Source organism: Marmota marmota, unplaced genomic scaffold (assembly GCF_001458135.2).
Source record: "Marmota marmota marmota unplaced genomic scaffold, marMar, whole genome shotgun sequence".
Lineage (NCBI taxonomy): Eukaryota > Metazoa > Chordata > Mammalia > Rodentia > Sciuridae > Marmota > Marmota marmota.
The window spans coordinates 13951408-13961663 of record NW_025999869.1 but is presented as its reverse complement, the minus strand read 5'-3'; the positions used below and the strand labels follow the sequence as shown (position 1 = coordinate 13961663).

Genomic DNA, 10256 nt, shown 5'->3' with positions numbered 1-10256 from the left:
TGGATCTTCTTTACTGCCAGCCACTGAGGGTTAGGGATCATTTGTTATTGCTGCAAAACTAATACTAGTTCATACTCAACTTTCAAACACAAGGAAATCATGGCCCTGACACTTCAGGTGATTAGTTAGCTAGTGTAGTTATTTAATAGTCACCAGGACATCTTGAATTCAGGTCTCCTTTCCTTTCAATAGATGCGCATTGATATTTGACCAAGGAATTAGGGAGGAGGCTCTTAATGTTTCACAAGGAAACCATTTCAGTGAGGTTACTATGGTCACTCTACTGATATTAACAGACCCATGTGATAAGAACTAAAAAGAGTTACCTGGGAATGTAGACATCAGAGTCACCCCAGCCACATCTTAAAATTAGCAAAGTTAACGTGGAAGTTTTCTGCTCAGTAATTACCTTAACCCCACCACAGACAGATCAATGTGGTAGGTTCTGGGTGCTCAGGTGAGGTAGCACCCAGTCCCCAGTCCCCTTCCTCACAAATGAGCTTAGAGCCCAGTGTGTTGTTCCTATAGTGTGGTCTGAGGGATTTATCCAAGAAAATGTTTTTAAAAAAAAAAAAAAATGGAAACACTGTATGTTATTTTACCGCTGTCAAGGATTCATGATCAAATTAGCTTGGAAATTTAATTTAATTTAAACAAGAAGCTCAACCTTAAACTCATTTGAACAGGGAATCCCCATTTTGAACGATACCTGTTGCCTCCTGAAGAACTTGGGCTCCCAGGTACAGCCTAAGGAAAACAGCAGCCCTCCCCTGTTTCTAGCGTCCACCCCAATCAGGCCAGTCACAGGGGCTTTCAAAATTGTCCACATCATGAGCCCTTCCTTCCTCTGGTTCCCTTCTTTCATTTCTGCCAGCGTCACAGCCTCCCCGGGCTCACGGGGTCCTGGAGGGGAGAGCCTTGCTGCAGCTCTAGCGCCAGTCCTGGGTGAGCTGATTCCGCGTTCCCTGGAGCAGGCCAGGAGATGGGGCTATTTTGGTCCAAGCAGGTGGCAAATCACAACCAGAGACAGCTGCCCACTCCTCCCACTGTCAGGCTGCCCGTGAGATGTTCTCACTCTGCGCGGTCCTGCTGCTGCTGCTCTTCTAGAATGTCACCCTCGCTCGGCGGTGCTGAAACCGAGCTGGGTGATGTGACTTGCCTGCATGATGTGCACTGCCTCCCTAAGTCACACCGCTCCTCCTCTCAAAGTTACAAGAATCCAAAGGTTGGAAGAATTCGTGTGTGGAGCTCATCTGATCCAAGGCCTTCGTTTTGTAGATGAAAGAACGGAGGCACCAAGAAGCCACAAGACCTGCCCAAACTGAGCAAATAGAACAATAGGTCAACCTGTGGCCCCCCCACATCCAAGATGAAGTATCGGTAATAGCAAAGGGCTGGGAAGATGTTATGCGTGCCTGCACTCCTCTGGAGGGAGCGCATACCATGCAGATGCATATTCTTTTTAAAAATATAAATATCACTGCACTTTGTTTCTGCAGCTTGTTTTGTTTTTTGTTTGTTTGTTTTCACTCAATCAGATTTGAACACCTTCCCCCGGTTACAGATGATTCTACCTCCTCAGAAAGTCTTGGGTTCCCTGCTCTGGCCTCATCTGCTCATTATCTAGGCTGAGCACAACAGGCACAGAAATGTTTCAAAATGCAAATCAGATCCTGTAAACTCCGGCTTCAAATCCTTCAATGACCTCTCATTTCTCTTATAGCAGAGGTCACGCTGCCCAACCTCTGTCCAAGGTCAGCTTCTTCCTCACTGTCTCCTTGGCCTCACCACCCGCTCCTTCCCCAACCTCGGCACCTTCTAGATTGTTCTTCCTTCTCCCCCAAATCCTCTCTATGCACCTATTTCCATACCCGTGTGCACACAGGCACCCATACCTACACTCGTGCAGCTCACATTTGCACAAGCATGCACGCACACCTATGTACACACCTCGTTTGTCCTGAAAGCTCAGCTCAGACAGCACTTCCTGTTTCCCGACCCTTTCCACTTCCAGCCCCACTCCAGACGGTGTGGGCTCTGTTACTACCCACGCCGACAGCAGCAGCTCTCCTTCTCTAGGTGGGTGGTTATCTCATCGCCTACATGTATGTGAATATCTGTAGACTTACCTGGTGCCTGGACGTCTTCCCAAATGAGGCTGCAAGGCCCACTTTGAGAACCATGTATCCTCTCTGCTGAACACAGCACCCAACAAATCGTGTACCTCCCATGAACGCTCATGGATTTAGAGATTACGTAGCAAATGCCTAAGGAATAGAGAAAGTGTACAGTGGTAAAGGAAATATTGCCAAAGAAAAAGACCCCATTCCCTCAGGATGAGTTTGCCTCTCCCAAGAGGGCAAGTTGAAAAGAAATGTAATTTTCTTAATTAAAAAAAAAAAAAAAAAGATTGATTTCCCACTCTGAACTTCAATCTGCCAGGCCGGAGACAGAGGTTTCCTGTTCTTATTGGAGCACCCTGTCTCCTCCCCTTCTCAGGCACGAATAACGAATCACACAGCACAATCTTGTGATGCTCTGGACACAGGACAGGGTCTGGAAACTCCAGTCTATTGTGCAGGGCACTGATGTCTTCCAGACCCATGCCCACAGGGGCCCTGGAAGCATGACAGGTCCACTCCCTTTCCATGCCCTGTGTGGGCACAGAACCCCCATCCCAGGTCCTGCCTTCCCTGGGGCCCCCAGTTGCCATCCCTATGGGGCTGCCATAGAAAGGCGCACCGAGCAGAGGGCCCAGGAGACCTCTGTACGGAGCAGAAAGTGCCTCTCTGGGAAGGTGCCCAGGACATGCGTGCCTGGCCTCTCCCGTCTGACCTTGCCCCAGACTTCTCTTCCCTTTCCATTCCAGGGGAGACGCCCTGGCTGCCTCCCTTCTTCTCCTCACCCCCAAACACTTAGTGGTGTCTCTTTAAGCAATGCAGATGAACTGTGGGCTGCAGACTGCTCCTGCTGTCCGGTATCCCTGGAACAAGAAGCCCAGAGGACCCAGCCACCTGCTTAGTGTGTGCAAGAGGAGAGAAGGGAGGGAGCTCAAGAACAAATTAACATCCCAATAAATCATCAAGTCATCGCCATGCCTCCTGTGCCCTCACTTCCTGTCGGAGCCTGATTCAAATGACATTTGCAAGAAAGTTCTCAGGAGAATGGGGGTGGATGAGGAGCTGAGGGAGGAAAGAAACTTGAAGAGGAAGCTGGAGAAATGGAAAACATTGAAAGGCAGGAGGTGGGGCATCTGGGGGACACTTCTCCTTACAGTCATGACCACCTGCCTACCTATTTATACTTCCTGGAAATTCAGTTGAGTTTAATTGGGTGATGATGAGTATCTCAGCCCATTTTCTTTGCTACAATAAAATACCTGAGGCTAGATACTTGATAAAGAAAAGAGGTTTATTTAGCTCACAGTTCTATAGACCGAAAGCCCAAGATTGGGCAGCCCCATGTGTCCCGCCTCCGGTGAGGGATTTCTGGCTGTTACAACATGGCAGATGGCATGACATGGCAGGAGCACATGCAAGACACTCACATAGTGAGAGGAAGCAAAAGACTGAAGAGTCCAGTTCACACTTCTCCAAAAATCCACCCTGATGGGAACCAATATCATCCCAGGAAACCTGACCTACTCTTGCAAGACAGCATTAATCCACTCAAGAGGATGGAGCCCCCATAACCTATCAGCTCCCACTGGACCTCACCTCTTAAAGACTCTATCATGTCAACCCCACCACACTGGGGTCCAAGCTTTCAACACAAGAACCTCGGAGAACGATATCCTATCCAAGCCACAGCCATGAGAACGGCAAGACTCAAGGACAGGATTCAGGGGGGCAGGGGGCATAGTGAGTGGAAGTAGCCCTCCCGGGATTGGACTACGAGGGTGAAGACCACAGGCCACCCCTCCACAACAAATCAACCAGAAGGATCTTCTCACCCGTGGAACAGGAGGGAGGTCCCCTGCCCACCCCAACTACATAAATGCACCCCATGAAAAGATTTTTCAAGTGAACCATGACCTCCTCGCACTTAGAAGATCAGCCAAGGGGTGGACTGTGAGACCGTGGCCTGACAATAAAAGCATTGGCCAGTCGCCCTGAAGGTCGGGCTTCCTGTGCAGAGACAGGAGCTCAGGGTTATCTCCGGCAGCGCAGGGTTAACCTGAGCCCAGAGTTGCCTCTGGAAGCTTGCAGCCCTCCCAAGAAGAGCTTCCCTAGCTCCCACTCCTGCGCCTGCCCTTGGGTGAACTGACTTATTTTCTTAGCTGATCTGTAGCAACAGCCCAGCTGGCTTGTGCCTCAAAGGCAGAAATTCCTCTTCTAGTTTATCTGCACTGGTTTGTGCCAAGGGGCCAGGAGGAGACAGGCTTTGGCCTCCCGTGGTCAGGGCACCTGAGCCAGCACCAGGTGTCCTCCAAAGAGCAACGGTGATTTAGACCTGGAGCTCAGTCCACGGTGTCCTCTGGGGTTAGGATCTCCTCCCCACAGACCCTGGGCTAGAGATGGCCATCTGGATCCTGCTGGGGGTCAGCAGAGTGATTGGAGGGGACTCACCTCTCCTTGTTCTGGAATCGATGCCAATGGCTGTGGTGGCTGTCACTGAGTAGAACACATGGCTTCCTGTCAAAAAATATTAACTGTATGGCATTCTGGAACTATTGAGATGCCCTAGGGAATACAAAAGCCATTTTGGTTCCTCTCCTATGCGATTACATCCCAGGTGAAGAAATCAAAATTAATGCAATGAGCTATGATTATTCAAAAGCCTCTTACTGAACACCTACTCTGTGCTAGTCACTTTGCTGGGACCAGGAAGTCCCTGCCTTTATGGAAGTGGCATATATATATATATATATATATATATATATATATATATATATATATATCAGTAGAATGCATTACAATTCTTATTACACATATAGAGCTCAATTTTTCAACTCTGGTTGTACACAAAGTACATTCACATCAATTCATGTCTTCATACCTGTACTTTGGATAATAATGTCCATCACATTCCACCATTAATTACCCCCTGCCCTCTCCCTTCCCCTCCCAGCCCTCTGTCCTATCTAGAGTTCATCCATTCCTCCCATGCTCCCTCTCCCTACCCCACTATGAATCAGACTCCTTACATCAGAGAAAACTAGGCATTTGGATTTTGGGGATTGGCTAACTTCACTTAACATTATCTTCTCCAACTCCATCCATTTACCTGCAAATGCCATGATTTTATTCTCTTTTATTGCTGAGTAATATTCCATTGTGTATATATGGCACATTTGTTTATCCATTCCTCTACTGAAGGGCATCTAGGTTGGTTCCACAGTTAGCTAGTGTGAATTGGGAGGTGGCACTTTCATGAGCACAAGAAGCAAACAAGTGCCATACATAGTGGCGCTTGCCTGTAATCCCAGTGATTCAGGAGGCTGAGGCAGGAGGATCATGAGTTTGAAGCCAGCCTCAGCAACTTAGCAAGGTGTAAGCAAGTTATCGAGACCCTGTCTCTAATAAAGAAAATTTTTAAAGGGCTGGAGATATGGCTTACTGGTAAAGTACCCTTGGGTTCAATCCCTGGTACCAAAAGAAAAGAAAAGAAAAGAAATGAACAAGTAACTTGGGAGAAGGCATAATGGGTGTCGGTGAGTACTGAGAAATGCAAAAAGAGGAGAATCTTGAGTGAGAGGCATCTCTCTAGCTCAAGAAAAGGTGTCCCAAGCAAGACAGAAGCCAGGAGCAGGGAGCCCCAGGCCCACATCGCAGGGACTGGGAGAGCAGACCGTGGGGAGACGGACCTGCTCCGAAGCCAGTGCAGAGATGAGTGTGCCCCATTCCTGGCCCTTGAATCCCAGCCTGGCTCCTTGTCCTGTTTGACCTTGAACGGCTCCCTCCCCTGGAGCCTCAGTGGTGTCCTCTGTGCTAAGATGGCATTGTTCATAGCCCTGAGCTCACGGGTGGCCGGGAGGATCAGATGAGTTAACTAATATAAGAGAAGCCCTTGCTTAATTCCTCAGGAAGCAATACCTATCATCACTCTTACTATCACAAGAGCTTAGCTGAGGCTGGAACCAGGGAAATCAGACCAAAAGCCTGAGTTCAAGTCACCCTCGTCATGGGGACAGGCCATGCCAGGTAACTGAAGGGAGAGAGAATGAGCCATGATTCTCTTGTCGTTCATGAACAGGATGGAAACCACAGCCAGCCCTGAGTCAGGACATCTGGAGACCTGGGCTCGACTCCTGGCTCTGACGTCTGGTAGCAGGTCTCTGCTCACGTGAGGGCCCGAGCCTCAGTTTCCACATCTGTAAAATGGAGGTAGCACAGGGGATTCTGAAACCCCCGTGGGTGGTACTGCAAAGCAAGCACAGGAGAGGGTGTGAGGCGGAGTCCGTCACATCGTAAAGCGCTGTCCGCGGTTCCTATCCTACATCTTCTGGTTGGGAAACCAGAAGCACATGTTTGGCCTGAATCTCCAATGGCAGGGAGAGACTCTAGACATTTTCTTTCTTCCTTTACTTGCTTTCAAAGGTCCTCGGCTGAGCTTCTGAAGCGTGACTGTGCCTACAAGCCACCTGCAGACCTCTATAAAACAGAGTAGGATTCCGTAGCTCTCGGGTGGGGCCTGGGTATCCTCATGCCAAACAAGCTCAAAGGTGGCACGGCTATGGCTGGTCCTTGGGCCACCACAGGCACGGCTTTTTAGAGGCCCTGCAGGATAAACAGTCACGTTCCTCGGAGCTGACTGACAGAGACCACCAAGGGGGACATGGGACCCTGCGAGACGGTTCAGGACCCACAGCTGCTGGGCTTAAGCAGCACCCCCTTCTTTGTTCACTGACCCTCCACTATGCTTGCAGAATGGCAGGCACTATTCTAAATTTTTGGCAAATATTTATTCACATTATCCCTGAAACAGTCCCATCTGATAGCTTCTATTATTATCCCCATTTCATAGATGAGGAGACTAAGGCCCAGAGAGGTTAACTTATTTGCCCGAGGCCACACGGCAATATCTTCATACCTCCAAGTCAGATTTGAACCCAGAGCGAAGGATAATAAAATACAGCTCATTCTGTGATCAGCTGCCCCTCCAAACTGCAAAGCCTAAAGACAGCCTCAGTATATCAGCCATTCTGAAGACTGGCGGGAGCTGTCATTCAACAACAGTAACTTAAAGAAGCGGTTGGTGCCCCAGGGTCAGCCCCACCTTCCTCTTTTCTCCTATTCAGTGAGCGGTGGAGGATCTGCCCAAGAAGCCCCTTCCTTCTGCACAAGCTCACGGGAGGGCTCTTGGGCTCTCAAGCCAGACTGCCTGGCTTCAAACCCCGGCTACACCACTTACCAGTTACCAAACTGCCGCGGGTTCGGTGTCCCCCTGTGTGATGGAGGGATGGGACTGGCCCTTGCTGGATCCCGCAGGATGCTGCCCGGGGAGTACTGAGCTCCAGGCCTGGTGGACAGAGCAGGCTCCGTGGCCCCTGCCGGGGTGATTACTGAGGCAAAAACAGACCAGCAGCCCCTGTGATGTGCACTGGGCCACCACCCCTCCAGCCCTGGCCCACGTCCTCCGAGCCCTGAGAAGGCACTCAGGCTGCGGGGCTGGGCAGCGGGGTGGACCCCACTCATGGTGGGGAGTTCCCGGCCTTCACACCTGCCAGCACGGCTCACACCGCTTCTCTCAGAAAATGGGGGAAAGTGTCACATTTAGGGGGGCCTTTTACTGCACATCAGGAAAGTGCTTTGCACAAATGTTTGAATCAAATTTTCATGACTCTGGCTCTGTGCCCGGTCCCACCATGAGTCAGACTTGCAGTCAGAGTTAGGGTTAGGATTAGGGTCAGCGCCAGAGATAGTCCTGAGGCTCCGGCCTCCCTCCTTGGGTCTCCACCTAGTCCTACCTGCAGTCACCAGCCACGGCCCTGGTGGTGGAACCCAGGATGAAAGAGAGAATCTCTGAGGGCTGCGGTGACAGCTGCCCCTGCTGGCTGGCCAGGGTTTGTTGGCTGCTATTAAAAGATATCCCAAGTCATTACCGCGACATTATGCGGACTTAGCTGATTGCCGCTAATCTCCGGCTTCCTTTGTGTTCCTAATGCAGGGAGCCACCTCCTGTGAAAAATCCTATTTTGTGTCTTTTTTTTTTCCCCTAAAATTTAGTTTAAGCAAAATAACTAGGGGCAAAATGTGATATTCAACCATTGAAAAGAAGAAAGATAAGGCTTTAAGTACAGAGCAGGTGGGTGGCAAAATAAAAATGTATTCAGTCCGTCATCCATTGTCGGACACCCAAGAGGAGGGAAGGGCCAGAGGACCCCCAGTCACCTGGTGAGCAGATGGCTCCCTGTGGGTCTTCTCTGTGCCCAACACCTCCGCCACAAGATAATCTCCCTTTACTGACAGAGAACAGGACACGTCAATAGGGTGAGAACCCCCACCAAGGCACCCAGGACCTGTGACCTGTGACCGAGGCAAGTTGATAACCCTCTCTGGGTCTCAGTTTCCTCATCTGGACAATGACATTGGTAACAGTCCTCCTTCCGGGTTGCCACAAGGGTTCAATGAGCAACTGCCTGGCTCAGCTAACAACTCTGCCCCCGTTGTACTTATTTTTAAGGTTACTCTCTCACTGGGGGATGTGATTCCGGTTTTCTGTTTTTAATACAAAATGAAATACATTGGTAGAAGAAATGCCCTTCAAAGTCTGCTGATCATGGTGTACGTTTAGAACAGATAATAGAAGTTCGTGGCAAAAATCATGAAAGTGGGTCTTAAAAGATTGCATTTCAAGAAGCCTGATCCAGAACGATCCATTCATTTTATAAATGACGACCTAAAGTTCAGAGAGGGTAAGTGGTTTACCCAAGGTCACACAGTCAGCTAGCAGTAATATGGGTCTAGGAATCCACCTGTTCATTTTTTCACCCGACACACTGTGTTCAACGCACTAAGTTGATAATGTCTTACGAAAGGACAAATTAAAAGACACCCCTTGAAGTCACTGGCCACCCCTTCAGAGACTAGAACCAGGACTATTACTATGAAGTCCTCAGCTACAATAAGCCACTTTGCTCAATAAGTGAGTAAATAAATAAGAAAACAATATCATTTTCCGGGTTTTCAAAGAATTCAGGCAGGGCACAAAAACAAGTGAGAACTCAGGATACTGTTTTCTTTGGAGCATGGGGAAGGTGTGTCTTTGGGTTCCTATTTTTCTTTTCTTTTTTTTTTTCACAAAAACAGGCTAAAGGAGAAAACATTGTATTGACTTTCTCATAAAAGCAAAGGGGCAGCAGGAAGCCCTTGGAGAACAAAGGATGGATTTGTGGGGTCCCGCTTAGCCTCACCATCACAGGAGAGAGATTACACGGGGCAAAATCAGACCAAGGGCAATTGGAGAGTAAATCACAAATTGCTCCCCAGCCTTAATCTGGATGGTTACTTGCTCCAAGATCAATGTCAGGTTCCCAACACTCTCCGTCCTTTCTCTTTAGTGGGCAGAGCTTGAGGCCTTTTAATCCCAACTTTCCTTGGGCATGATGGCTTGCACGGACTCTAGAGGGTGAATAACCATGTCCACCCTGCACCTGCTACAGGGAGGGACTTAGCAAAGCACTCCTCCTCTGGGGCCACCAACCCTCTGCTTAGGAAGATCAGATTTGCATCTTATGAATGGGACCAGGAGCAAACCGGAAGAATTTGAGATAAAACAAGAAAAGAAAAAAATAAATAAAGATCCACCTAAAAGTACATTATCCAAGGAACAGGAGGGCCCACGGCTTTTTTCCCAACCAAGACTCTACGTGGGGGTCGAAAGGGCTGCTGTCTCCAGTGGCCAGGCAGGTGGGGCAGCCTCGACTCAGCTCCTATCCACCTGTTGCCTTATGAGGAAGGCTGGGAATTGCCAGCTAGTTCCATCTTGGAAGAAGCCAGAAGCCCAGGTTTGTATGTAAATTGGACTGATTTTTAGATGTCAGTGACTCGCTCTTTTCCAGACTTCTCTGTAGGCTCAACACGAGCACCTGTGGGCGGGCCAGGTTCAGCCTGCAGGCATCTCCGCTCTGTGCCCCTTCCCTACCCTGTCTCTGGCCTGGGCTCTGAATACAAAGCCTGATGTGACTCCCCATGCAGGTCTCGCCCACCCTGGCTCTCAGCAGAGCTGTGGGTTTGCAATTCTCTCTCAAGCCCTCCCCCAAGTTTGGGGGGAGGATGGTTGTTTTAATGTTGGTTTTCGTTGTTGTTTCTTTG

General features: G+C 49.3%; 1 long non-coding RNA gene across 1 annotated transcript; it reads right to left on the bottom strand.

The window, feature by feature from the left end:
* Positions 1-554: 554 nt before the first annotated feature.
* LOC125620213 lies at positions 555-4701 on the bottom strand. The gene is made up of 3 exons (XR_007351801.1): positions 4569-4701; positions 2130-2267; positions 555-1312 (listed from the first exon to the last, which is right to left on the bottom strand). It is a non-coding gene; the product is annotated as an uncharacterized LOC125620213 (long non-coding RNA).
* Between the last annotated feature and the right edge of the window lie 5555 nt (positions 4702-10256).